The 27,483-nt window shown below is 30.8% G+C and overlaps 1 protein-coding gene across 1 annotated transcript in view; it reads right to left on the minus strand.

The window, feature by feature from the left end:
- Positions 1-22,755, minus strand: part of LOC110994480 (CDC42 small effector protein homolog) — a 33,353-nt gene extending 10,598 nt beyond the window's left edge. Inside the window, exon 1 of the mRNA XM_045631103.1 lies at positions 22,606-22,755. The gene's annotated coding sequence lies outside the window, so the exon portion shown is untranslated. The remainder of the gene's footprint in view (positions 1-22,605) is intronic.
- Positions 22,756-27,483: the final 4,728 nt, after the last annotated feature.

Raw genomic sequence — 27,483 nt, forward strand, 5'->3', positions numbered from 1 at the left:
TACCAAGAAAAATCTATCGTAAGAGTGACCGTAAAAATTTAGGCCGCTGAGATTCGTTTGTTATGTATGACCTTCACATATCAAATACAATACTTTTGCCACAAAGAGTCACACGTACCCTCAAGTCTCTACTCTGAATCTAGAAGTTAGTGACGATGTAAATGATTTTATAAGCAAAATTAATTTATAGGTTCCAAATTCCAGTCATTGTTCTCCGTTCGACTATATAATAACAGATGTAAAACAATATAAATATGAATATAATAGATCCGCTTTACAAGTTAGAAGTACACCTTAATCTGACGATAAATATTAGTGTAGCCTAAACAAATATAACACCGGATGAGATGAACTCATTATGTGGGTCCATTAAAGCGATAAGACGTGATATATAATGATTTTAAGACATAAACCATTGAGTAACAATTTATATATTTATTAATTTAATTATAATATTTTCAATTTAATGTAAGTATAAAAAAACATTAAAAAACATACAAAGAGAAAACAACATAATGTAATGCAATCGATAATGCTCTTTTGCGAATTTCGTAAACGTTTTTGACATTCATAAGCATGCCTTAAGTCGCATTTAAATTGAATAAATAAATTTTGATTTGATTTGATTTGTGAAAAATCTTTGAGACTCAAATGTCTGAAATCCTTTAATTGTTAATTGTTCTTTTAAAAATATATACACTCGTACAGTGAAAAATTTCAATGAAACTGGCACGTTTTAAGAACAAGCAAGAAGTCTAAGAGAGCAAAGAGATGTAGTGCCACAGAATATCGTATTAAATGTAAGAAATGTCGCAACAGAACTGTCGATTTCACGAATTTCGTTTTGTTTAGTCGGCAAAAGCCTTCGATTAGCCACGACAAGCATTTTCAATGACTGTTGCATAAAAATGATTTCACAATTTTGCATTGAATTAGTATTATTTGTTTATACAAATAAAGGCATTAACATGTTATTAACCCAATTAAAAATATAAGCAGTGTTTGCTATTAAAAATTAATAACTATTTACATACATAACTAGTGGACGATCTTAAACACAATAATTTCAAACATAAATAACAATAATCTCTAATCAACCTGGATACACACGTTTAGTAGGAGTTTAATTACAGTCACAGGCGTACAAGATTCATATATAAAAAGTTATGTTTTTAACTACATAGTAGTCACTCAGTAATGGTACTATAATACAATCAAATCCCCGTCGCGTCACCTCTATCATGGGATAGAGGTGACGCGACGGGGAGCTACAAAATCCACTGGCGAAAAGTCTCGCAAGAGGATTTCCTCGATTTAAGAGTACTATAAGCAGTCTACCCCCTATATCAGATTAAAAAGCTCATCCCTGTGAGCGTGACTAATTTGTATACGCAGCTTAATTCTGAATAGTCTGGAAGGCTGCCAGTGTTGAGAGCTTCGATCAATAGTCGTCTACAAAGCTACTTATAAGAATGATCCTGGCAAAAATTGATACTTCAGCGTCTATGAGTCTAGAGTGTTTATGTTTATTATTAACCAGTTTTAGGGCATTAAACACACAATCATCAGGATTGAAGAGCAACATTATATTAAAAAAATGGTACCTTTGCTATACGTTTTTCACTTTTAATTTAAAGTAGCAATACTTACGTATTTTTAGACATTTAAAAAGGCAGCGACGGTTTAGCGACATGAATCCATCAATGAACTTTCTGTTTATGTGCTAATTTAACACTCGTCAGTCGTTGGTGCGTCGTTGAAGCCATGTAAGCAAACCGACACGCCTCTAATAAGTAAGACTAAAGTTCAATTACACTTTATCTGAAAACTAAATAAATAACAACCAAGTAACATTTTTTTATTTACAAATTTACATATATAAGCTAAACTGGGAAGATTTTCCATAAGCAAATTCTACCGTCGCTTTAAAATTTTTTTTACTTATTATTAATGTTCCCATCGTTTAAACTTTAAAACTTCCCTGAACTTCCACAAATATTTCAAGATCATAATTAGCCAAATCGTATTTCTATAAATTACTATATCGGTTTAGAATATTATAAAAATAATTAATTCCCTGAAAAAACTTTTCAATTGTACTATAGATCTCCCGAAGAACGCTAATATAATTATAGCATTATCTATTTTTGTCCTGTTATCTCCCGCTATGACGTAAACTTAACACAAAAGGGATCAGAAGATGTATTGTTGGAATGTGAAATTTGACGCTAAAATAGATTCTCTTGAAGTTATAGGCAAAAAAAGCGCCAAATATTATTTGTTTTGTTTGTTGTTACAATAGTATTATTCTAAAGTAGCTAGCAACGGTTTCAGAGATTTAAATAAGCAATAAAATGACAATTGATAATACAATTAAATTTTCTTAATTCTTAGTCAGTTAGAGCGACAGGCGAAATTGTATTCCATACGGTTACATACTTATTGTTTCATCTACATATACAATATCAGAATGGTAGCAAAGCAATTAAACGCATTAAATGATGCAATGTGGCCCAAATCTCTAATTACATTGCGTACCTGGCGGCTATGCGTGCAGCGTGCCAATTCTTCATTAAAAATAATCTGTGGATACTTTTGATCGGCCTATTTGGCGCCAAATCACTGTTACAACACTATGACAAGTCCACAAGAGGTCAGAATATTCACTTTTTGCAAATTATACCGATAATAAGCTAGCAAGTAATAATAGAGTATATATATATAAAAAAAAAATATTAAAAGCTGTCAATATTCACAACAAATATACGCTGCTCGACGTAAAGAAAAACATAATTGTTTTCTTTGCAAAGTAAAGTAAATAAAATCCGCATACTACTCCAAGTTGTGAAACTTATGTCTTGCGAGCAAGCTTTGGAAGGGGGATATATTTGCACCCCAGTGAACACGAGGGCCGAGGTGAAGCACCTGACGTGAGTCATCCTTAGTGTTACCCTCTTATTAGAAATTCTCAGACAGTATTCAATCACTAAAAAATAAATAAAATACCGCTGGTAAAAATTGCATTGAATAAAGTATACTAAGTCGCTATTCAATGGTTCATATTTGACAAGATAAGTCTCATTTGACTAGATACGAAAGTATACAAGTTAAATATTCAAAATGTATTTAAGGGTAGAATGTGATAAAACGTGTAATGTATTTTACCTGAGAAATAGTCTGCTTTAAAGCATGGTCACGAGAGGTCAATCGGTGTAATGCTCCGTACTTTCTCACGCGGACGCAATACATTTTCACCTTTCATATAAACCTAATTACAAACAATTTTACGGCTTATACTTCACTCTAAATTTATGAACCGCTAAAACATATACAAAACAATAAGTTTCTTATATATTATATCTACATGATGTGAATTCAAGAATGGTTTAGATTTAGATACGATAAGATGATTTTCAATTTTTATAAAATGTATAATATAGTACTTAAAAAGTTCTATATAAAAAATATAATGTACATAGTGTCAATAAAACATAGCCATCCTACATTTTTAAAGTTACCGGCGATTTGTCTGGCTTCTGAATGCTAAGAATAACATGTAGACCTAATTACATTTTGAAGCATGCAATATTGTCTTAGTACTTAATGTTAATTAAATTAGCAAGTGAACCAACAACAAATTATTGTGTGGTGGTGTGTTTACCGCAAGGAGATAAGGAATGGGAAAGAAACATATATAATTATTCAAATAGGGTATGACATATAAAAATCAATGAAATGTTCGGTGCTATTCATTCACTATTACTCTCGTAAGTTTGGCAACGTCGCGTCGCGTTTTATATTTTGAATTTGGAACCCCGATAATTAGATACTCAGCATGTGAGACCATAGATAATTAAATATTTTTTTATCATTGATTTATGGAATATATTAATTTATAATATAACATATAGCTAAATACTAAACAAAAGTTTATTTATTAATTAAAATCTTAGCTAAAATTACGACTTACGTTAGGGTTTATCCAAAGATTTTAAAATGAAAATTTTGTTTTGTTTTAATTATCCAATTTCAATTGAGAATACAAATCTAATACAAATCTCAAAATAAAAATGCTTTTTAAGTGTCATTTGATATTTGGGTTAATTCAACATTTTACTTTGAAGGCCAAATTCTATTTGATCGTATTCAAAATCAAGTCGATGATCAATTAAATCTCGTTTGATCATGCGGGAGTAGTAGGGATTCACGGGTTCTGCCTCACTCGCTGCCTCAGTCAACCTAACCCCCCGTGCCGGGTTCTGCCTCACTCGCTGCCTCAGTCAACCTAACCCCCCGTGCCGGGGACTGCCTCACTCGCTGCCTCAGTCAACCTAACCCCCCGTGTGTTTCTGGCTCAGCCCCACCTAAAAAAAAAAAAAAAAAAAAAAAAAAAAAAAAAAAAAAAAGTTTGGTCTCTTTCCCCACTAAACAGACCGTGCTGAGTCGATAGCACTCACTCCCGAAGCGATATTTCTCTCTGTTTCGAAGTTAGGTTTTGCTATACGTTGTAAATTAATCGATTTACTAATCACCTCATAATAAGAATGTAACGTCTCGTCCAAATCCTCATTTACTAATCACCGAGTCAGTTTCGTATCCATAATTAGCAAATTACCATGCGCATTTACCTGCAAATGCACCAGGACAGATGGGAAAAGGATTTACTGAACATTAAAAATATGATTTCCGTGTTTTATGTGTTTATTTGCATTATGTTACAATACAACTTTACTAGTGTCATGTCATTTCTTGGTGAGTCATACGAAAAATTTCTGAGGTAATCTTCCAAGCTGAAACCCCAGAACTTGTAGTACAAATATACTACACAATACTCCCCACAAAAGGCAGAATAGATGTCCTGAACGCTAGCTGTATTATAGCTCCATACCCGACAATTTCTTCTTAAAAAATCCGCTATTACTCTAATAGGCTTACGTCCAAATGAATCAAAATATTCTCCAACTTTTTCGTGGTTGATATGAATAGCTACCCAATGAGATCCTGGTTGTGAGTCAGGATCGAGATTGCATATAATAAATGTGGGTAAGTGTACGTGCATTGGTAGGCGATTCGAGGGGTACACGCTATACTGGATGCTGGGATGTATTTTATGGAGACTCATTTGCAGGTTTAATGTATTCACTTTTACTCCAACGCGTTTGACCTTCTACTCTTTGTATTTAACAAAAACGGAAAGGACCCTTGAAAATCACGTTGTGCTTACTTCGCAATTTAATACTTCTTGTCGTCTCGTCTTCGAAAACTATCGGAAGTTTATCAGAGCGAATTCGCAAAAGCGACATTAAATCCATAACTGTTAAGATACTTGTATATTTAGAAATAAATAGATCTGCTTACGTTCAATATTTATTCATGATTCGACAAACTTACAATATTTAAAAAATTACACAAACACGGATAAAATCATTACATTACTTATTGTACATACGTTATATGACTGTTGTATTATTAACAAGTTTGGTATAAAAAAATAAAAACATTTTGATTACAATATACTATGATAAGAAATAACAATTATTTTAGTATTCAGAGAAACTTATTTTATATCAAAACATGACTTAAAATGAGTAGACATACTTTTATGATTGCATTAATTATGACAGATTCACATAATACTTTCTCTTTTCATAAAATACAAAAGTAGAAAAGTTGCAACGGAATGTAACAAAAATGAGATTCTGTAGTTGAAATATTATTATATTATCCCATACATTTTGAGATAATGAATCAGTCATACATAATAAAAACTTACAAAATGTGATGTATCCTTTAACTTTAGTGACAAAAAATAGCATTTTTTCTTTTAAACATTATGTTTGGCGGTTAAATAGAAGCAACATTTACTAATAAAATGTATTAAAATAGACAGAAATTATAATAACATAGGGCAGAAGAAAGTAAATTAGATATTTAATTATAAACTATAAATTCTTGTTAAACAGTAAAAATATTAACAGGATTAATGAAGATCTAAAACAATAACAATACTTGTCTTTTTGTAATAAAAAATCAAAATTGTTATACAATTATAAGAAGAAACTAAAAAAAAATTAAATACTATTACCTATTTTAACACCAACAATAAGATTTAAAATTTACATGTTGTCATTAATAAATATTTATCCTAACTATAATTTTTTCAGAACTTTACAATTACTTATTTTACAATTTAAAGCTAGTCATTTGTCAGGTTATAATTTTTATGATACATTGAATTCCTAATTACCCTAAGACCATAACTTTGATTACACTACTTATTTATTAATATTATGATACATTTATATATGATACAATTATAAATCTTAAATAATCCATAATACTAGTATTGGAATCTGTAATTAATTATTAACCATAAATATATTTATGTTGTGTTGTATAGATCTCTCAAAATCCTATAAGTAATTAAAATGTCATAGAACATAGACAAATCGAAAAGTGTATGTAGATAAAACTCATGTAATGCGTATTCTAAAATATTTTATCTGAATTTTTTGGAGTTTAAATTATGTAGGTACTGATTTCGAATAAGCCTCTTAGACCTTTAATGTGAATAGTAGAAAAATAATAGCAATAGGTGAACAAACAGTCTACTAGTAATAAATAAGACGCAAATGTTGACGATTTCTTAACACAAAAATAATCACATAATCTGGAGTTCCTCTTAGAATGGAATAATATAGTTTTATACACTTAATTAGTTCTTATAGTGTTTTAATGCCATCCACCAAATTAAAACTTACACAAACCTCAAGGTACATACGTGAATGTAAATACAGATATTAGTTTTATAAACTGTTCTATTAAACTGGCATTATTACATGAGTTACGTTTAATTTTGACAAAACTTTTGCTGGAAGTATGTACGAAATTTGTCTAAGTAATTTACTTTTTGAGGGATTCGTTATTTACTGATAAAATTTCTTCCAAATATTTAGAAGAAATCTTTGTATGGTAGGTAGTAAAAAAACTTAATGTTTTGAAGCATATAAAAATAATACTAATTCTTTTGTGAAATCCTTCAGTGGATATATTTCAAATTATTTTAACTTTATTGAAAGGTGTATGTATTATATGTATAACAATCTAAAATAATCAAAGAAATACAAACAATTATTTCATTTAGGTTTGAAGTGCCACAAGTATTAATCATCATTTTTTAAATATATAGCAAACGAGCCTGCGGAACGTCCAGTAAGGGACGACTCGATTTATTTTTATATGTTATAGTAAAATTAAAAAAAGACAAATACCTTCCACAAAAACTGCATAATATACTTTAAAATCTTGTAATTGTCTAGAGGTAGCTTTTCGAGAATCAATATTTTCACCTTTCTTGCCTTCCTAGGTATTACCCAGGCTGAAAATATAAATTAAATACATTCCTTTAATTATGACCAACTTCATTAAAATTAGATTAACAATTCTACTCCTGTTTTGTACATATATTTTCTGTTAAGGAAAACTAATATTTTTATGCCAAGACAGAAATAGTTGTAACGAAACACGAGAGTAGTAGTTTATTATTTTATATGAGTAAATATAATTAATATGTGATTAAAATGTACTACAGATTTTACTAAATACATGTTTAGTATATTTGTGTATTTACTTGTATATACTATAAAGCTAAGGTTAATCCCTAAAATATATTTACTCATATAAAATAATAAACTACTCTCGTGTTTCGTCCTAAAGTTTTAGGAAACAACTATTTCTGTCTTGGCATAAAAATATTAGTTTTCCTTAACAGAAAATATATGTACAAAACAGGAGTAGAATTGTTAATCTAATTTTAATGAAGTTGGTCATAATTAAAGGAATGTATTTAATTTATATTTTCAGCCTGGGTAATACCTAGGAAGGCAAGAAAGGTGAAAATATTGATTCTCGAAAAGCTACCTCTAGACAATTACAAGATTTTAAAGTATATTATGCAGTTTTTGTGGAAGGTATTTGTCTTTTTTTAATTTTACTATAACATATAAAAATAAATCGAGTCGTCCCTTACTGGACGTTCCGCAGGCTCGTTTGCTATATATTTAAAAAATGATGATTAATACTTGTGGCACTTCAAACCTAAATGAAATAATTGTTTGTATTTCTTTGATTATTTTAGATTGTTATACATATAATACATACACCTTTCAATAAAGTTAAAATAATTTGAAATATATCCACTGAAGGATTTCACAAAAGAATTAGTATTATTTTTATATGCTTCAAAACATTAAGTTTTTTTACTACCTACCATACAAAGATTTCTTCTAAATATTTGGAAGAAATTTTATCAGTAAATAACGAATCCCTCAAAAAGTAAATTACTTAGACAAATTTCGTACATACTTCCAGCAAAAGTTTTGTCAAAATTAAACGTAACTCATGTAATAATGCCAGTTTAATAGAACAGTTTATAAAACTAATATCTGTATTTACATTCACGTATGTACCTTGAGGTTTGTGTAAGTTTTAATTTGGTGGATGGCATTAAAACACTATAAGAACTAATTAAGTGTATAAAACTATATTATTCCATTCTAAGAGGAACTCCAGATTATGTGATTATTTTTGTGTTAAGAAATCGTCAACATTTGCGTCTTATTTATTACTAGTAGACTGTTTGTTCACCTATTGCTATTATTTTTCTACTATTCACATTAAAGGTCTAAGAGGCTTATTCGAAATCAGTACCTACATAATTTAAACTCCAAAAAATTCAGATAAAATATTTTAGAATACGCATTACATGAGTTTTATCTACATACACTTTTCGATTTGTCTATGTTCTATGACATTTTAATTACTTATAGGATTTTGAGAGATCTATACAACACAACATAAATATATTTATGGTTAATAATTAATTACAGATTCCAATACTAGTATTATGGATTATTTAAGATTTATAATTGTATCATATATAAATGTATCATAATATTAATAAATAAGTAGTGTAATCAAAGTTATGGTCTTAGGGTAATTAGGAATTCAATGTATCATAAAAATTATAACCTGACAAATGACTAGCTTTAAATTGTAAAATAAGTAATTGTAAAGTTCTGAAAAAATTATAGTTAGGATAAATATTTATTAATGACAACATGTAAATTTTAAATCTTATTGTTGGTGTTAAAATAGGTAATAGTATTTAATTTTTTTTTAGTTTCTTCTTATAATTGTATAACAATTTTGATTTTTTATTACAAAAAGACAAGTATTGTTATTGTTTTAGATCTTCATTAATCCTGTTAATATTTTTACTGTTTAACAAGAATTTATAGTTTATAATTAAATATCTAATTTACTTTCTTCTGCCCTATGTTATTATAATTTCTGTCTATTTTAATACATTTTATTAGTAAATGTTGCTTCTATTTAACCGCCAAACATAATGTTTAAAAGAAAAAATGCTATTTTTTGTCACTAAAGTTAAAGGATACATCACATTTTGTAAGTTTTTATTATGTATGACTGATTCATTATCTCAAAATGTATGGGATAATATAATAATATTTCAACTACAGAATCTCATTTTTGTTACATTCCGTTGCAACTTTTCTACTTTTGTATTTTATGAAAAGAGAAAGTATTATGTGAATCTGTCATAATTAATGCAATCATAAAAGTATGTCTACTCATTTTAAGTCATGTTTTGATATAAAATAAGTTTCTCTGAATACTAAAATAATTGTTATTTCTTATCATAGTATATTGTAATCAAAATGTTTTTATTTTTTTATACCAAACTTGTTAATAATACAACAGTCATATAACGTATGTACAATAAGTAATGTAATGATTTTATCCGTGTTTGTGTAATTTTTTAAATATTGTAAGTTTGTCGAATCATGAATAAATATTGAACGTAAGCAGATCTATTTATTTCTAAATATACAAGTATCTTAACAGTTATGGATTTAATGTCGCTTTTGCGAATTCGCTCTGATAAACTTCCGATAGTTTTCGAAGACGAGACGACAAGAAGTATTAAATTGCGAAGTAAGCACAACGTGATTTTCAAGGGTCCTTTCCGTTTTTGTTAAATACAAAGAGTAGAAGGTCAAACGCGTTGGAGTAAAAGTGAATACATTAAACCTGCAAATGAGTCTCCATAAAATACATCCCAGCATCCAGTATAGCGTGTACCCCTCGAATCGCCTACCAATGCACGTACACTTACCCACATTTATTATATGCAATCTCGATCCTGACTCACAACCAGGATCTCATTGGGTAGCTATTCATATCAACCACGAAAAAGTTGGAGAATATTTTGATTCATTTGGACGTAAGCCTATTAGAGTAATAGCGGATTTTTTAAGAAGAAATTGTCGGGTATGGCGCTATAATACAGCTAGCGTTCAGGACATCTATTGTGCCTTTTGTGGGGAGTATTGTGTAGTATATTTGTACTACAAGTTCTGGGGTTTCAGCTTGGAAGATTACCTCAGAAATTTTTCGTATGACTCACCAAGAAATGATATGACACTAGTAAAGTTGTATTGTAACATAATGCAAATAAACACATAAAACACGGAAATCATATTTTTAATGTTCAGTAAATCCTTTTCCCATCTGTCCTGGTGCATTTGCAGGTAAATGCGCATGGTAATTTGCTAATTATGGATACGAAACTGACTCGGTGATTAGTAAATGAGGATTTGGACGAGACGTTACATTCTTATTATGAGGTGATTAGTAAATCGATTAATTTGCAACGTATAGCAAAACCTAACTTCGAAACAGAGAGAAATATCGCTTCGGGAGTGAGTGCTATCGACTCAGCACGGTCTGTTTAGTGGGGAAAGAGACCAAACTTTTTTTTTTTTTTTTTTTTTTTTTAGGCGGGGACTGCCGCTGAGCCAGAAACACACGGGGGGTTAGGTTGACTGAGGCAGCGAGTGAGGCAGTCCCCGGCACGGGGGGTTAGGTTGACTGAGGCAGCGAGTGAGGCAGAACCCGTGAATCCCTACTACTTGCGGGTTATCCTTTATTCAATGTCAATTGACGGCCTTGTGACTTCAGATTATATATCTTTATCCTTATCGTTTATTACTGGCCATGATTCCTTTTTCAAAAATCTGAAGGAAAAGTACAGATTACACATAATTGTGTTGTGTATATAAGTTGTGAAATGAGATAGTTGAACACTAGATATGAATGTATAAATTTAATCTTACTCGACGTTGCCTGTAATACGACTATTTAAAAGTCATAAATTTTTAATATGATCTAGATGCTAGAATCACCAGATTACATTTTACAGTCCTATTACAGAACGAAAAGATAAAAGAGAAATCCTTTGCATTGTCGTTGGAATTTGAGTAAAAATGTAAAAGGAAAGTGACCGACGTTCACATGTCATATATGAACCTCAAATATTTTTTTTATTCAAAGCATTACAAGTTACAGTGAGTACTTACAGTGGGTAAGTGGAACCTCAATGGGAATGCAGGCAGACAAATTTCCGTGTTTTTATTTTATTTGATAAAACCTTTCCAACGCACACTTACATAGGCAAAACAACCACAAAATACAAATTTTAATGCGACTAGCACTTATAGGCATGACATACACAAAGAGTTCATACAAATAGTAAAAGAAACAATTATGTAATAAAATGAAACAAAAATTACTAGATAATAAAAAAATGTACATAATTAACGGAAATTACAACAATTTTTGTCAGCCAATCGAACTCGAACTTTTCACATGAATAATTTGCTAAACAAAAATGTGACCTTGAAAAATTAAAGCGATGCCACTATAAGGTGTGGCGACTTGTATTATCTGGGTTACCATAAATAATATAAAAACCACGAACTACTATGAAAGTAGGTTGATTGCTTGTTAAATCCGGCACTACGCTCAACATACCCTAGAAAACTATTGATTTCATTTATAAAGTTTAATTAAAGTTATGTTACATTTTTATCGCATCTTGCAAAAGTTTACGCTTCCACAAAATTATGATATTAGTCACCTTGATACCTCAATCATCTAGAAGCTACAAAATAAAAAATTGTGGCACAGTTAAAAAAAACAGTGGCACACGTGATTTAGACTGAGCTTCAGATTTAGCCTAATACGCAAGTTTTCCTCCAACGGTTTCCTACACGAATGAATGGAACGAGCGAATGTTAAATGCGCATATAGACAGAAAGGTTTACAGCCGGAAATCAAACCTATGATTTCTGGGATGGAAGTCGCACGCTGACGAAAAATACAAATGTGCAAAGTACAGTTCTACAAATGGCGGTTCGTGTAAGTAACTGTATGTCTCACAAATTACAACTAAGTAAAGAACCAATTTTTTTATATATTTTATAGTAATTATATACCTATAATGTACTTTCTTTCATATTTAGTTATTCCAGTCAACAACGGGAAAAAAATTTAATGTAATTAACGTCGTCATCATTCTCTAACATTTTCCTATTCCAAAAAGGGAACACTATTGATTTACTGTTGCTAAGCAACTACCTTGAATTTAGGGGTTCCGGGTTCGATGTTTGCGTTAGTGCTGGATTATCATAATTTCCACGCGTTACCCGCATAGTCACGTAAGTCATAAAAATTGACGTATTAAGCAAATTACATTAAACAATCTCTACATATATTTGGTTTTAAATAAACTTATTAACATACATTTAATAAAAATAGATTTAAATACAATTTTAACTAAGATACGGCCCCTGTCCGGGAGAAGGCCTCCTCAAACTTTTTCCACTCTAATTTACTCATTTTTATGTTTCTTGTGTAATTGAATTCCGAGAATACTCCTTTCAATAGCACGCTGGCACGAACTGGCTTTTGTTTTGTTTTTGAAAATCCAAGTTTGTGATCCATATGTCAGGCAAGGCAGCAGGAATCCACCACCCTTTTCTTTAGGATAAGTGGGAGTTACCTTTGAGGATTTTTTCAAAACTTATTCCAAGTTGTGGTGGTGCGGCGCTCCAGTTCTTAGTCATGTCTTTGATTCTTAAATGTAACTTACCAAGATAAGTATAGCTGTATATTGGCTGTTCTTGATCGATGGCTGTTACTTTAAGCATGAAGAATTGGTTTTAAATATTGAATACTCTTTAAAAAATATTCATGCAAACTCTATTACATAGTTTCTGTATAACATCTGAGAAATAATTACGGTAATTTTGCGGTTACATACATATAGTCTATATGTATTACCAGCAGAATTGTTTAAAATAAGCAATCTGCTGCGAACCCGAAATGGTCAGTACTAGGCTCGACATTAAACTACTGTTATACGGGATACAATTGTTAATTTGTATTAACAATAAAGTACATATATATATTGAGAAACTCACAGTTACATAAGGTAGTGCTATATCGCAAAGAATACTTAATAGAATTTAAATAATTGTGCTCGTATTGCACTGTGACCCAATAAGTTAGTAGGGTAATTCTAGCTTAGAGGCAAGTATGTACATGTAATACTATTAGAATCGTAACTTAATAAGTTAAACTATTGATGTTGCTCACTCAGGCTATCTTTATTTTTTAAGCGTGGAGATTTCCAAAATCGTCGGAGTTACGATACGCCCTGAGAGTATAGCCAGACGCAGGCACTCTTTATTACTCTTAATTGCAATCATTCGTTTCAAATCAATTAACAATTGATTATTTCTTTTATTCTATCGTTGTACGCGAGTGGTTAATAAAGAGTAAACTCTATAGTATAATTTATGTGAATTTCAAAAAAAACACCGATTATAATTTACAGCATATATCTTACAAATACCAAATGAAATAAAAACTAATAATATATATAGTAGTTAAACAGTTTATTGGTATTATTAATAAAATATACTGTATTTACAATTTTCTGAACCTTCATGGTAATAATAAAAAAAAGGTTAAAACCAATTTTAAAAGTTTGGTCCCTGTGGCCAGTGTACCTTTAATGCTAGCAGCATTCGACATAATAGCCTTTTTTCTAATGTTGTTAAAGGTTAAATTTACAACATAAGTTTAAAAACCAAAGAGTAACTTTCGTTGTAGGTTATGTCCGCTTACGATACGCTAAAGCCGGGTTTCCACCGCGAAAGGGTAATGAGTGGGAAATGGTTAGGCGGGACGGACGCCTTTTATATGAAATATGTTTACATTTCCACCAACAAAGAGATTTGTCTGTTGATTTCCACTGCAAAAGGAAAATGAGAGAGAGAAATCAGCGGAGCGAGCTGAACGAAAAATGAGAAATGGAAAATGAACAATCAGTTTACACAGAGAGCGAGTTCAGTTGGAGTTTTGAACGTGCGGTAGTGTTTTGTTGCGAATTTGCGATGTTGTCGAGTGACACGGGATCAAGTGAAGACAGTGATTATGTATACAGAAAGAAAAAGTACATATTATCTTAAGCATAGAAAAAAACGTGCAAGACGCGAGATTTTGGTTATGCCAGCACATTCGAGAAAGAACATTGAAAGGGGAATATAGGCTATTCTACGATTTAGACGATGAAAAATTTAATAACTATTACAGGGTTAGTACTTAGTAGAGAACAATTTCGGGTGATGGAAACCGCGAGCGAGTCCGTTTCAAACTAGTCGGCGAGACCTTGACACAGCGGACTCGTTTCCATCACTTTTTACTCGTTCGATCCGCCCCGCTCAGCACTTTCTGTGTGGAAACGCTACTATGTAATTTGTCACTGCGAGTTGAACGGACTCCGTAATTACTCCGCTCCGCTCCCTAGAACTGAGCGAGTTCCTTTCAACTCTTTCTGCTCGCTCAGTCCTTTCCGCCCGACTATTTGTTGGTGGGAATACAAGTATGCAGTTTACGCTTGCGAGTTAGACCGAGTCCTTAATGGGTCCGTTCCGCTCGCGGTGGAAACCCGGTTTACGACTTGATATGTACGTCATTTTTTTGTGATACCATGCGTTTGTACAAATTCTGTGCTCCAAATAATCCGGTACATTACTTTACAGACAGACTTTACTTATTAATAGACGTAACAAAAACAGTGGATTGTCGTTTAAGTACAAGTTTTTCGATATTAGTATACTTATTTAAGAAGAATATTGCAACGCTTTTTATTATATTATTAATACTTATTTCTTACGCTTAGGGATTATATTCTTTTAATAACAATTAAATTGTATGTGTTGTGAAGGGTGCAGTATATATATATATATTTTTTGGAATCTTAAATATTTTTTACTCTTATTTCCATGTCATAAGAGTCAAATTCGTCTACTAGAATTTGCAATCGCTGCTAAACGAGTCTCAGACCCGTGTTCTAAGGCCGATTACTATCTCTATTATTAAAAACTATGTAATAATTAATCAACTCGCAGCACAATGTCTGCGAATTCCCATAAAACAATGAACTCTTTGTTCATTCAAATTAACTCACACGGATGCATATGAAAGTAGTTGAGGCGTAAGTGATTTATGTTTGCCGAAAAGTAATGTTTTACTTTTTATAACGAAGAAAGGTCATGAACATTTTTTGTTTTAGTTTTAAATTCTCCCAGTTTGTTTCCATCACAGAGTAGCGCAAACGAGGATGTCAACATATACTCAAAAATTCGTACCTAAGGTAAATCGTACATAGTTTTAAATATTGACGAGTTTTACCCTGTTCAGCTCTTGTTTCCAACCATACAATTGATAATCAGGGCCGAGAGACTAAAGAACTATTTTTATGTAGTTAAAATACAGGATAAAAACAATTCCTCATATATCTTATAAATATCTTTCCTTGATTTTTGTTTACATTGACCAAAGTATAATATTGAAACACCATATATTAGCAGCACACGCGATATAATGCTATTTATAAACATTTTTGATAACGTACTTCGTAACTTGCTAATATTGCAGTTTTCTTTAGGTGTTAACGAAGAAACATGTCTATAAAATGTTTTATGTACATTAAATTAATACGCAGAAAGTTAACATAAAACATAGGCCCCTACCATTTATAAATGTCACTTAAATAGTCAACTGGAGATAAATACTTGTTTGTATCGAAGTAATTACTCGCTGACTCATACTTAACTAGATAGCGCACATATTATATCGTGGTTAATTTTTGTCCACTAACATTAGGTGCCAGTAATATTGTTTTGAAATAATAAAGTTGCGTGTTTTTCTGGGCAGAGATAAGTTTCAAGGAAGCATATTTTCATAACACAAAGAGGTTGATATAAGATTTAATATTTCTTGATTTACATTTTCGTGATTCATGTACACTTTTTAATATCACGGATCCAGTATCAGTTTAGTTTTTTTTTTGTTCCTGTTAGTTTCTTCTTAATAACTAAATGTATTTTTGCACTTATTGCCTAACTTATGTAATTTAATACATTTTTTTCTTCACTAACAGTAAGAGACACTGGAAGAGATTGCTCGAAAGCGACAAGCCGGCTTTCCTTTACATTTAATTATGTTCAATTTTATATTGTAATGTAACGAAGTGTTAATAAATAAATAAATATATACGCTGTTTAAATAAATATAGTATAAGCGATTTCAATGGACTTAACAATTAGTTAATACTTGGCATTGGCAAAGCCCTAATCACGTCATCTAACGACATAATCAATTTCTTTTTAAGCTGATGACATAAACGTTACGTAATACGAAAATTCAATCTTAAGATCAGGTTGACATCGATATCCCTAATGCAGTTACGAAGTTGTAATTAGTAAAGATGTTGTCATTTTTGCTATATATTTGTCAGAAGCAAAACGATTTTTAAATTGAATGGAACGGCTGAAACCCCGTTATATAATAAATAATGTAATAATAATAATAATAATGGTAATATATAATGGTGTAGTAGTAGAACTCTATGTCATTTCTGGACCATACAAATTTCCACCGAATGAAAACTAATAACTTCATGTTATTATCATCAAACAAATCATCGTTGTTCCTGTTTACAATACCAATGATAATAGTTTAAATACCTACGTACTAGAATTAATGGTAAAAAAACTTATGTATGTAAAGAAGCATATGATTCTAGGCCATAAATTGTATGTTATTTTGTTTAATGTCTATTTCTTTATCTATTAATTACTCTTGTTATTTATTAGATATATACGTACATTCTCGTGTTCAAATTCTTGTGCATTTGTGACTCGATACACAAAACTACTAATACGAGACTACGAAATTTAAAACAACTTTAATCCTAATCGATTAGCTATCCCTCCAATGGTTACATTTCATAAAACATATATGTATATCAACTTTTCTTCCAAAATGAAAGGAGTATTCATAAAATAATAAATTAAAGGTGCTTTTCCAAAGAAAATTCTATTAAATGGTAATATATTTCACTCTTCTTCCAGCAATCAAACAAGCAAAGTCGTCGATGGAATAAATAGCACAATTTCTTGTGAATCTGTAACGCGGGAGGCGGTTGCCATGACAACGCGTTTATTTTTGTCCATTTGATCTCGCAATGCATTCCTTGCCCATGCGCACGGCTTTCGACATATCGAGTGACTTGGTTTATATTTACTAATATAGCTTGTACTGTTTCTTTTAAGAATACTGCTAGGTTAGTTTTAAATGTGAGAACTAGGATAACTAATTCCTTCTTTTCGTTAGGTCTTTCTCATTTTACTAAAATTATATATTAAATGCTGGATATTAAATGCAGCTGCATTTATTATACCTTCTAGCACACAACACAGTCACAGTTTTTACTATTCAGAAGCTCAAAAACTATTTCAGCTGTAATGGCTGGTTTCGCAGTATTCCTGTAAATAGAGCTTTTTATGTCTATAATTTTTTGTTAAACACATTAAATATGTATTATATTTCTATTATATTAGCTATTTTATCACTATTAAGGTCGAAGGTTATTGGGATCGCTTCGAACAATGCACTAATGATATTTCTCGTTTATTCGACATATTAGAAAGTTCAGCGAAGAAAATTGCTTTTTTATTAAAGCAATTTATCGTCGATTTACTTTCCATATCTTAGGAGAAAATTCATTCGTTATATTACTTATGCAGTTGAAATTTATTCCAAACAGTTATTAAAGTCTGTATTTTTGTGTGCTTTTAACAAACAATGACTTAATATACAATCTAAGCGAAAAATACGGATCACAGAATATTACGGCCAAGATTCAAAGACAGGTCTCTTATCTAAACCCATGAGCAAAAAAACGAGCCCCTAAGAAAATTTACGTTCTAAGGCCCATTTCAGTTAATTAACATTTAATTATCAAACGTAGTGTATATACGTGTAAATTAATACATAACAACTTGTATTTCTAGACTCATTTATAAACTTAACAATTAATACAAATAACATTGAAGTTATTAATTAAATTCAGTAGAAATATTACCGACATAAATTAATATACCAAAAAACAATAACTAAAATATATTATTAAAAGGAGTCCCTTTAGGCAAGGTTCCGAAGATACTGGCATATGATTATATAATGTAATTAAATATCTAAGTTGACCCCAGAGCTTCCCGCTCAAAGAAAAAGTATCGTAATACAACGAGAAACGCTGCCAGCGTTAATATTACACTGCCACAGGGACCAAACTTTTTAAATTTACTGTGAAAAATGTTAACATTGTATATTTGATTAGTATAAAAAAATATTATTAAATAAACAAATTTCCTACATCTGTATTAAACATACTATCTGTAATATTTTTACTTTCTTGTATACCAAATACTAAGCTAAGACTCTCTCTACAGTCTGCAGCTCATGTCTAAACGTAGTGGGGAACGGCCAAGTGATCTCTTGCCAGTTGTGTTACCAACCACGATCAGTTTCTCCTAGTTTTAATCGCCTCTATGTATAGTATGGCCGAAATATGATTTAACTCGTTGTCGGCATATGGCAGACAGGCGAGTCCGTATGCGAAGTTGGATCAGAATCGATGTTATACTGCGCTAAGACTCTTAGCTAAAATAATAATAATCTTATGTTTGTTCTCAGTGTGTAGTAATAGGCTTATTATACGAGGCAATTTAGTTATTTAAGCAAACCGTTTAAATAAATTACCAGTAGTTTAGCTTAAGATGAACACGTAACGACGGAGTCACGTATAATTTGAAGCTAGATTCGTGATCCAAACGTGACCTCTTTAGACAATTATTTGTTAAAAATAATATGTACATTGAAGTAAATAAAAACTCGATAACAGTGATGTAATAGTTCTTTACAAGGAGTTTTAAACACGTATGAATGTTTAGAAATGAGCTAACGTAAATGAATCATGACTTTGATAAAGGTTGTATATTTGTCTAATGTCGGAAAAAGGAAATGAAACTGAACGCATTAAAAAACAAACTTTGTCACCCTGGACCATACCTATAAGACACTCAGATAAACCTGACTAATTTTGTTTATATAACAAGCGCAATTAGATATGTTTTTTCCTGTGAAAAAACCTTGAAATAATTTTTATTTTTTTGACAGCTATTGAAATTTTCGAGTACCATTAGTAATTAAAAAAACCTTTAATTTTATTAGCGATTTGGAATTTCATAAAACAATATTCCGACATGACGTGAAAAACTTTTCTGTTTAAAATTCCACTACTCAATACATAGTAGGTTTGATCTCTTGTTGCTTGATGTAATCTGTGATTTATCTAATACACTAAATAGTTTATAAAGATTTATTGTTATGCGTACAAGGAAATTGCGATGGCGTGCTTAACAATGATATTACCTATTTTATTTTAAACCGTGTCACCGTCAAATTTCTTTGTTATTGTTAACTGTCACTGACATAACAAAAGATTCCGTATAATGGATGTACCAGATATTCGCATCCAGATGCGATTGGACCTTGTACTACTTCGTCGAATGCTTTAACAGGTGCAACTCTAAGAAAATATTTTTATAAGGGTCCTTCTTTTTTCAAATAATAATAAAGAAATAAGAATATGGTTTTGATATGAGTAATAGTAATACTATAGATTGTTTAAAATGACACCCTAACTAATAGGAATTAACTTATTGCATGTATATATTGCTCGGACTTAAGTGCCTATGTGTGCCTTTTGCTCGGTCAATAGTCAACAAATATTGCGAGGAAACTATCGAATCTCAGGCAGAGGGTGTTTGGTTTCACAAATTTATTGCTATTGGATTAATAAAAAGTGACAGTAATGGACCACACGGTACATGGGTGCTTTAAAAATTAATTACAGTGTGAGGACATTAAAAGGGGTCTTGGTTCTTTCACATCTTGTTGCGAATCTGCGGTGGTGCGAAACAATTAGAGACCGACGTATACATAAATATATGTATTACATATACCATACGCCTTAATTTACTTGTACGTCTTGACTTTTGATATATATTCATTAGAAAATAGATTTGTAAATTATGTCATTAATGCATTTGTGTAAGACAAGTATAATAATAAAATAATATAAAATATTAAACTAATGAGCACTCAAAGGAGGTTCAAGAAAACAATATATACATAAAATTTAATGATTAAAATTCCTTAATATAAACATATGTGGTAAATTAATCAAAACGTCTAAAATCGTAATCTCATTCGCAACTCAAATTCCCTTTGTCTGCTACTGAGTCAGCCGTTTAAAATAGACGCGTAAGATGTACTATCAGCAGACGTTCTGAACATAGTAACGGATATAGAAAACAATTTAATTATTAAATAACATATGCAATTTACATACAAAAGCATTTTCTAAATTATTTCTTCGTATTTATCTGAGCTAATACACTGGAATTAAAACGACGATGAAAAATTAAATTGAATTTACGGTGTACGGGTTCACATAAGTTTAAAGAAACAAGTATACACGTCTAGTGAGCCGATTTTGCTGATGGTCAATGAACTTGCAAAAAATAGTCGTGACAAAGTGAATTTAATAGAAATTCAATCTAAACCGTATGTGAATTGCACGCAAATAACTGTTCCGCATAATGGTAATTGTTATAGGTGTCAGGACATATGAACATACCTACGCGAAAAATGTTTGATAACTTTAAATATACATTGTTTTCTAATATAATACTACTGCAGCAATGATAGGCTTCAGCGTACGACTCTTAATCCTGAGTTCGCAATCTGTCCATCTTATTCCGTACTATTTTTATTTAACTGGCGTATCAGGCGAAGAAGGCTCAACTGTTTGAAAGAACGTATCAAAACTCAAAGTCATTAGCATATTTCTAAAGTTTACTTTCACGTGACCACAAGGGGTAATAAAGACACTTGTCTCAATAGTTTAAAACTGTCTAATTATTTCCAAAAAACCCCGTTACACATCTCATACAGTTTTGTGTTATGTTAAAATATTAGCGGTCGTTTGTCAAATATTATACCTACCTATACTTTGAGAGTGACGCATAGCATAGCTAAGTACTTCCAAGAGTTAATATAATTAATATGTTATTTTATAAAAGCTTAACTAGTAATAAAAAGGGCTTTAAATAAACTCACACTAACGTGAAATATTTTAAAAAATTGTGTATTTAATGGTAGAACTCAGAAATGAAATTATTTTCTCAGATTTTTATATTGTCTTTGGTTACCGCAAGTACGGAAAAATATTTATCTAAAAGTCTTCTACGGTTATTAACTCAATTCGTTTTTCTTCCTTGGTAAGGTACAAAAGCACCTGTGGATTAATATTTTAAACAAAATGAATAAAGAATGATATTTAGAGATAATAAACTGACCTTTTTTTCCCTTTGGACCTTTTTCATACATTAATTGATAAATATGTAGATCAGGTTTTGAATGTAATAAACTATAACAAATGGTAAATACTTTTATATAAATTGCATGTTATCATGGTGTAATCTCCAAATAGGATTTGTGCAATTTTTGTATGTGATTTTTTAGCGGATGAACAGACATGTTGTGTGGCAGAAGTCAGAACCATCACATCGTGTTATGAATACCAAAGCGACGATAACCAAACAAACAAGCCTCTATAAATATTTATACTTATACCGATTAATAAGAAGTTTTCCTGTAGCTCGGTATTTCTTGTACATAAATAAGTTTAGTACAACATTAATTTAGGTTTTAACAGTTGAACGAAGTTAAAAATAGCTTGGGTAAGAGTAGCAGAGATATTAGCTTTTCCTTAGATTTTTACGAAGCACTTGCATATTAAATTTATTACTTTCTAGACTTTCGTATGGCAAACCGACTTAAAATATTTAAACTATTAAGTTAAAATATATACCTACTGAAGTTACAGCAGTAGGTACTTGTCTATCATACGTTGAACACAAAATATTTTCCTCCATATCCTATCTATTATTATTTATTATTACTAACATTTATTTTATATAAAATTTATTGCAGATAAAATACAAACCTCATAGGGAAAAGCTATATGTTTTTATCCTAGTATTTTTTAAACTTATGGTCACTCAAAATATTAATGATGAGAGGAAGTAAAATTTAAATATTTCTTTAGTCCTCTTACATCCGTTTGCTTGAGGAAATGGATTTATACTCGTTAGTCAAGTTCAAAAGAAGACACACGTAACGGAATCGCGGCCATGCTTTCGCCTTAACATTCATCAAAATAAAATGAACCCTCACTCATTATTGATGATAAATACTTACATTATTTTCTAACAGCTGACTAATAAATTAACACAAACACAACACCAAGTTAATCCACGCAAAACGCGTTTACTCAAAACACGGTTGGCACCAACTGGTGGCCACGTTCACTCCGGACGGCAAACGGAGACGACTGCGGGAATTGTCAACAAATATGTAGAATGTATTAAGTTTACATCCTGTTATGCTATTATATGCTATATGACCGAGAATTAAAGATCATTTTTGATTAAATAAAATCAATTTGTATGACATTCGTTTCGCTCTACATATATATTGTGTATGCCACGGTCATTTACACATTTCTTTTGAGTGGAGAAAAGGCAAAGGATATCGGCTTAATGGCAGCTTGAGATTGCTTGGACGTTTGTTTTACATTCAATTATTCTAATGGCTTACGTAATTAGGAACCGGTTAAGTGCTTTTAAGTTCTTCAGTAGTTTTCTTTAGCTTCTAAATGTCATAGAACTTTCAAGTTTCCGATTAGGTCAGAATGATGACAGGAGGACAGGTTCCTCTTACACTTACTAAGCATTATTCTTAAACATAAATAAACAATTCTGAGAATAACTATTGTTATCTTTCACTCTATAGAAAAATATATATAGTTATTGTAAAATCACAATTGGTTTACCATTGCCATTGCCTTTTCTAGACATATAATTAATTGAGTAAAAATGTGTTTACAGATTACAGATACTCTCACTCAAACGTTTATATTGTTATACATAAATTATATAAGCTTATGTCTCACACATGTCGTACGTGTACTAAGTACTCGCATTTTAATTTGGCGACGCGTCAGTGTGTTCACATATAATCGCCGCATACAGTTTTCTACATGATCACACAACGTGTATGACGCAGGCAAAATCACTCAACTAAACATGACTGTACTGTGACCATGAGCTTTCCATATAGAAAGGAAGAGATACAGCTTTAAATTATTTTCATATTATGTATCTCTTGAGTGGAGTACAGTAGCTAGTATATAGGTTATTTTAATTTTGGATGCCGCGCTTCTGAACAATGACTTGGTGCTTTTCTCAAGTTCGATGTCATTCGTTGCAGTGGTATATAAAGAGTTATTACCAGAATTATTTCTATCTACATTCTCTCATAGATATTTAGGAGTAATTTAAAAATAACGGCTAAATAAGAAAAAACTATCATGCGGCATCTTTTGTCAGTCGCTATGTACCCAGCAGCTGAAAGCCCTCTCAAACTCAACACTAGTTGGCACCAGTGGGAGCAAGATATTATAAGAAAATTGTAAGCTAAAAAATAAACCTCTTGTAACCAAAATTTCGCTGCGGTTACATTTATCTGAAGCTTGTTTCTCGAAGAGATTAACTTTTCTGATACTACTGCCATTTAATCTCGTTAATCCTACGATATCTTGCCATGTAACGCTTCGGGATTGATCTCGAAAAATAGCACGAGATCTACCGGATTCGCTCGCTCGCTCGTGAGATCAGGATTGTATCTACCCACAAGAGATAAAAATCATTGTCACCCTACAAACACAATGGCTCTGGGAGGTCCTCAGTGTGATGCGTAGGTACTTTACCATATGGATTTATGTTACTAAAATCTTGAACATTAAACATTATTCTAAAATGTACTGTATAACTCCTGTTGACTCGTATGCTTCCTGATGCCCGCAAAATTGTATAAGGCCTGTTATAGATGCAACAATAATCTTAGTTTAATGTTTCACGCCTCTCAATTAACTATTAACAGAACTATCTTTTAAAATAAATATTTAACCATTAGAACTGTCTACCAAACCATTATTTTTTAAATTCCAATTATACATTTTCAGAGTAAAACTGTGAGAAGACTACCGAAGTACAAATTTAGAATAGGCAAACGAGTCAAAATTTGACAGCAGGCGCGTCATTTTTACTGCCTTAAAAGTTTTTACAGTTTCGGTTAATGACGACGTAGTTATATCAATAGTTTGATCCCCTTTATAAAATGATAAAATGCGAAGTTCCCCGACGTATAAGGTCCAAAAATAGTAATTTACATCGACTGTAGTTACACTTGTTAAACCAGTGAATGTGATGAAAACAAAAGAAAATCATATCATTATCTACTGATAGGTACCATGTTTTGAAAACATTGAACCTGTACCATCTTATTTAAAGCTATTATAAATAAAAATATCCTTAACATCACTACACTCTACATTTCAACTTCTACAAGATTAAATTTTATATGAAATATTAATCATAGATGAAATTAGAATTTAAATTTAGAATAATATTAATAATAGTCAACTGTTGTCAATATCAACTATGTATATGTATTTTATATAATCTATATGTATTTATTTTACTTTTATTATGTTATAGTGAACTTAACGAAGCTTAATTTCTCAGTGTCTGTTCACGCGTTCTGTTCGTTCTTATATTATAATGATTGACAAAAAGCAAATGATAAAGTCATATACACTATAATTTATATACATAAAAATATATGCGCAATATATTACGTCAAGATAAGGCTAATACAAGTCGTGTTCATATTATCAGATTACCAGACGGACAACCTTTAGTAAAATCAAACTATACAACAACAACGCGAACTTGTCTGGAACGACAACGCGTCTTTCTAACGTTACTTGACTGGTCTTAGTAGTTTAGGGTCAACCAAAAATATTGATTATAGATATTAAGCCCCTAAGTGGGATTTGACCCAACAGAAATTATTATACATTGTTTCTAAACTCAATTCCGAGCCTCCGAGTTACCACTTTATTTTTGAACCTAAATGACCAAGAGTTCACGAAACTTCCTTAAACATACATATAAAAGATGTAACATAAGTTATCAGTCAACGGGCGCCTTAAGAAATCGCTAACAAGGAATGTCTACCAGAAAAGCCTGGTATAGAAAAAAAGGAACACCAACCGAGGGAAGAAAAATAACGTATATTACTTTTATAAGTTCCCTTTTTTCATTTTTGTTTTAAATAACTGTATGGTCTGTAAAATTTTATGATGTGTTATGAGATTCAAATTTAGTAGGTATAATACGGGTTGTTGTACCCAGCATGTTGCTATTATTGTCCCACTATTTTCTTAAAAGCAAACATGTATCTTAATTAAATTTATTAATAATACTCATTTTTCACAGTTCTATGAAATATTGTCGTCATGGATTATCACTTGTTATTGTAAACGCCTTCAGATAGCTGAAAATTCATATAAAATTATACTAATATATGTGAGATTAGATATGCAAAATGCAAATTACAGGATGTTCACGTATTAACCCCATTTCATATAAATGTTTGTTATATAAGATTACACAAAACTATTTAATTTAGGTACTAGTATCTAATGAAAACAAAATATTTGGTCTACAGTGAGTCCTAAGACACGAATGCTTCTCAACTCTCTCTCCAATTATTTCTATACCGTGCAACTCTAGGCCATCTATATGTTTGCCCGTCTATCAGGGATACCTACTATGTGATTCTGAGAAAAATGATTTTGATGACTTAATAATTTTTCTAGACGTTTTATTATTTCTTAATAACACGTATAGAAAAATTATTAACGTAACTAGGTAATAAAGCGTATAAGATTGCATTATTTTAATACTAAAACACGTAACCTCAGAGTTAGTTTATTAAAACCACCTGTATATTTTCTTGATCAGCCTTGCGATTCTGTATCTCACTTGTCAAACTCTTACTAATCAAATTACTCGCCAAGGAGTTATATTTAACGATTTGGCATTCTAGGGCCTTAGTCAAGATGCCTTAACAGTAGTGTATGCAGACAGTCGAAAACTAAATTTGTATGAAAATTTGTAAACACGAACTGTGATTTTCATCAACAATAACTGCCACAAAAGCGCTGCTCGAGTGACATTGTTTAGATTTGGAACGAAAATTTAATACTCAAATCAGTCATACCCAAAAATTTAGGCATTTGGCTAAATCGTTAGTAAGGTATTTGCGACCAATTAAAAATTGCTCTTTCTCCGGTGATTTCAAAGACAGCTATTTTCAAGTGAATTTAAAAGTTGTTTTATATTACATTATTACAATGTAACAAAATACATAATTATGTATTTATTATGCTTTTTATTTTATTTTCATAACTTTTACATATTATAATATAATTAAATATATTTGTTGTATGTTATTAATTTGCTATGTAAGGCTGGCTTTGAATTGGTTATTATTTGGACTCTTTTAGGTTCAATATTTTTAAATGTGAAAAAGTATTGGATTGTTCTTCTATAAAACTGTATAATATAACAAGGCTTAGGTGTAGGTATACATTTCAAATTTCTGCTGAGCAATGTAATTATTAGCAAGGTTACTCCATTAATTCATATGTAACATAGTACTTATGATGGATAAAGTTTATTCAACCTTAATACACTATATTGTTATTAAGCATGCAAGTCATTAAATAAATTAAAGAATAGTGTCTAATATCTTTTTTTTTTATTAATATAATAAGAACAATGTTTTCAGAAATCTAAATAAAATGTATGGTATGTAAAGAAAGTTTTCATATAATAATTAAGGATGACCAACTCTCTTTTTAACAATGATTCTGTTACACTAGTATAATTGACGAGGAAGTGAGTTGGTAATTCTCTGCCTTGTTTTTGACAACTACCGATGATGGCTGTAATATAATAGTTTGCTGTTTAAATTGTAAATAGTGAGATGTGTTAAGTTGTATCTGTATTGGCACAATAATATTCGATTCCATTTTAATATTGTAAAGTTTAGTGAAATAAGATAAAACCTACATAAACGCTATATATAAAACCTTAAAAGAAGGATAAACTTATGTGTAGTGAAGTATCTTAATATTAGTTTTTATCAAAACAAGTAACTAATAAG

This window comes from Pieris rapae, chromosome 14 (genome assembly GCF_905147795.1).
Source record: "Pieris rapae chromosome 14, ilPieRapa1.1, whole genome shotgun sequence".
Classification (NCBI taxonomy): domain Eukaryota; kingdom Metazoa; phylum Arthropoda; class Insecta; order Lepidoptera; family Pieridae; genus Pieris; species Pieris rapae.